We start from the raw sequence: 4,150 nt of genomic DNA, 5'->3' as shown, positions 1-4,150 counted from the left end.
TGTGAAAAAAGGGTTGTTTGGTCTATGGGAGTTGTACACATATCAGATAAGTAAGAGCTACCCAGTGTGGAAAGTTTATGTGTGAGAGACATATGGACACCAGGCCAAGATAAGCTCAAATGATGGAGACAGACATTCATTGAATGAATGTCCATAAAAACAGAACAAATATAAGTGAAAAAATTCCATTCAGCAAAATGAGTTGAATTGTTTCACTCGGGACCGAGGTTCGATTCCACCCTTGGATGGCTGTCTGTGTGGAGATTGCACATCCTCCCTGTGTCTGTGTGGGTTTCCTCCGTGTGGTCTGATGTCTTGCTACATTCCAAAGATATACAAGTTAAGTTTATCGGCCATGTTAATATTCCCATAACGTGCAGGGATGTATCGATTCAATGGATTAGCCATGGAAGTTATAAGGGGAGTGCATGGGGATGGACCCGTGCGGAATGCTCTTTGGAAAGTTGGCAAAGACTCAATGAGCTGAACTGTCTGTTTCTACACTGTAGGGATTCTATAATTCTCCACTCAAAGAGACTTTTGACGAATCTGATCATTCTCAAATCCAATTTCCTGTTTTAACCCATTGTATTGATTAAAATGTTGTCTACCTCAGATGTGAATGTGCTTACTGCTCCAAACTCGAAAACCTTCTGTAACAAAGTGTTCCTGAAAATCATTAGCCTTAAACCCGCGATGCCTCACCCTGATGTAATGTTTCCCTATCCTCGACTTTTCCAGAAATTGAAATACCTTTTCTACCTGCACTTAGTCTGGTCTTTTGTGCTTTTTTTCACTCATACTTCTAAACTTCAAAGAGCATAGGTCCAACGTGTGCAATCTCTCCACACAAGGCAGTCTCCAATATCCACAAACAATGCAGTTTGAAACCGTTGTCACAGCTGTGATGTCTTTCAGATCCTTCAGTCTTCCATCCCTTTGGAATCGCCTTTGGACCCTCCACTCGGTCTCATTTTGTAACATCACCAAGATGCCTTTCTAAAGTTGTAACCCTGTATCTTCCATGTAGCCCTGCCTAACATAGTTTCTTCTTTAGAAAATACAACTTATCATTACTTCCAAATCTAACAACTCTTCCCCACTTTTCTACATGGCCGAGAACCATCAACCTTGCCTAAACTACACATTCCTCCTGCACACCCACTCTTCTCACCCTTGAAATCTCCTCTAGCCCCTAAATACTTCGTTCAGGTAGTAACCACTTCTTGAACTTCAAACTGTCACTGAATTTGTATCATCCTCCAGACGCCACTGCGCTCCCTTGATTTGTAACTGACTTCGGATTGACAACATCTTCCCTGACTGTAAACTAACCAATCGCTACAGGTCTCATCATCTTCTGGACCTCCCCCCAGTCCACGTAAACACCCATACCGAAGAGTAAATTAGAAGGAACTAGAACGGAATATAAAAGCTCAGTGTCAAAAGGAACATCAAGGACAGAAAGGTAAAACAGAATAACCCCTCATATGGAAAACTGTGTAAGTCTCATGCCCAAGAATAGGAAGCTGACAGGTAATGAAGGCAAAGTGGAAACTGAGCCTGTTGCTTATTGAGATAAGGCCGAATTAGGTACCAAGGATACACAACAATAAGTTAGGAGCTGCATGTAATTTCAAGTTCCAACAGAAAGCCTTGTTGGCATTGTCAAGATACTGACAAGGGTAATTCTCATGTCAGAATCCTGAAGTCAAGGTTTGAGCTTGCGCCTTCTGGCCAACCAAGACTATACATTCCATTTTTGGAGAATTGGAAAGTTAGACATTGAGAATGCAAGGTAGTACAGTTGTGAAATTATGTTAACATTCTTCAGCTTGAAGGAGCATAAATTTAGCTTTGAATAAATCCATTCTATCTTAGCCTTAGCATGGTTGTAATTTTAAGCCTGATTGCTCTCCTGAACAAGAAAGTTAAAACATTCACTTCACCGCCGCAACATGTGCCAAGTAGATGTTCCGCCCACAACTGGGTGTGCACATTTATTTTGCTTATAGACCTTACGATTGTTTGTGGCTCAGTGGAGGGCATTTGTTCTGCTCGCAGCATGCATGCAAGTACACCATTTATATCTTAAACATAGTCTGTCAAGTACCAACTCTTTTCTTTAACATGGTCTATGTGGCCTTCCATTTGGCGTCAGAAACAGAGCTGCAGGATTCAGGAACACAAGAAGAAATCAGATCGCTTTATAAGTCTCATTTTATTCATATTATATAATACTTTTTCCCATTCTGGGAGCTTTCTGACACAGCACGGATCAAAGAACTAACTTCCCAACAAGAGTTTGAATGATGCAGTTTACAGCAGGGTGAGACGGTTGCATTGTTACAATTTTCATTGTAATAATTAACAAAGCGGTTTCAGACAAAAGTAACAGTTCCAGTCCCGGAAGAGGCCGAGGTAAAATTTACAGTCGTGAATAGAAATTACTCTAACAGGTCCATCCAAAAGATCAAGAAAGGAAAGCTTAGGGTAAGGACGCAAGGGTGACTAACGAGACTGCCAGTCGATTTGTTTAAAAAGATTGCAAGAAAACGGAATCTTGATCAACTGGGATGTTGGGCTGAGCAGTGTCTGTTGGAGCTTAATTTAGATGTGTTGCATTTTGGTGAGACAAATCAGGGCAGTACATGCCTTAGTCCTCAGGACCAAGTTAATATTAGGGCCCTGGCAAGTGCTGTTGAGGAGGCAGTCCTCGGGTTTCAGGTGCGTAGAGTCTTGAAAGTGGTGTCATAGGTAGCAGTTTGCCTTCATTGGACAGAGAATTGAGGAAAGAAGTTGGGACGCCATGTTGCAGTTGTATAGGATGTTGGTGGGACCACGTCCTGATCACCAAACCATAGCAAGGTGCTTATGAAATTGGAGAGGGGACAGAAAATGTTTACAAGAATGTTGGCAGGACTGGAGAATTTCAGATATGATAAAAGACTGTAAGGCTGGGACTTTATTCCCTGGAATATGGAAGTTTGAGGGGTGAAATTATATAGTTTTTTTAAATCATGAGAAGCAGTAATTAACCATACGTCAACTCCCGAGTGTAGAAGAGTTCAAAAGTAAAGGGTATAGATTCACTGTGAGATTTGAAACATATAAAAGTGAGGTAAGGGGCAATGGTTTCAATCAGACTGTGGTGTGGAGATGGAAGCAATAGAAGCAGGTACAGTTACACATTTCAAAGGCACTTAGACATGTATCTGAAGGAGAAATATTTTGAGGGATAGGGGCCAAATGCCAGCAAATAGAACTAGTTTCGAATCATTGAACCTCTACAGAGTGGAAGAAGGCCATGCTGCCAATTGACTCCACACCAAACCTCCAAGGAGTATTTATTCCAGACCACCCACGTCCCTGTCATTCTGCATTTCACATGGGTAAGCCTCGCCTGCATTTTCATGATAACTATGGGCAATCTAGCATAGCCAATCCATCTAACCTGCACATCTTTCAAATATGATTGGAAACTGCAGCACCTGGAGGAAACCTACACATGCACAGGGAGTTCCCTGAGGTTTGAATCGAACCTGGGTTCCAGCAACTGTGAGGCAGCAATGCTAATCACTGAGACATAGATCATAGATTGGCACCGCTGATTAACATGGAAGAGTTGGAGTAAAGGGTCTGTTTTCGTGCTGTATCACTCCGTGACTAAAAATAATTCAAAACATCAGGAGACCATACAAAATTCCGACACAACATGATACAGGGTGGAAAAGGATGCATAGAAATTGTTTCAGAGATAATGGGAACTGCAGATGCTGGAGAATTCCAAGATAATAAAATGTGAGGCTGGATGAACACAGCAGGCCAAGCAGCATCTCAGGAGCACAAAAGCTGACGTTTCGGGCCTAGACCCTTCATCAGAGAGGGGGATGGGGAGAGGGAACTGGAATAAATAGGGAGAGAGGGGGAGGCGGACCGAAGATGGAGAGTAAAGAAGATAGGTGGAGAGAGTGTAGGTGGGGAGGTAGGGAGGGGATAGGTCAGTCCAGGGAAGACGGACAGGTCAAGGAGGTGGGATGAGGTTAGTAGGTAGCTGGGGGTGCGGCTTGGGGTGCGAGGAAGGGATGGGTGAGAGGAAGAACTGGTTAGGGAGGCAGAGACAGGTTGGACTGGTTTTGGGATGCAGTGG

Source organism: Stegostoma tigrinum, chromosome 47 (genome assembly GCF_030684315.1).
Source record: "Stegostoma tigrinum isolate sSteTig4 chromosome 47, sSteTig4.hap1, whole genome shotgun sequence".
NCBI lineage: Eukaryota > Metazoa > Chordata > Chondrichthyes > Orectolobiformes > Stegostomatidae > Stegostoma > Stegostoma tigrinum.
The sequence above is the reverse complement of the archived record's forward strand: the minus strand, read 5'-3'. Positions refer to the sequence as shown.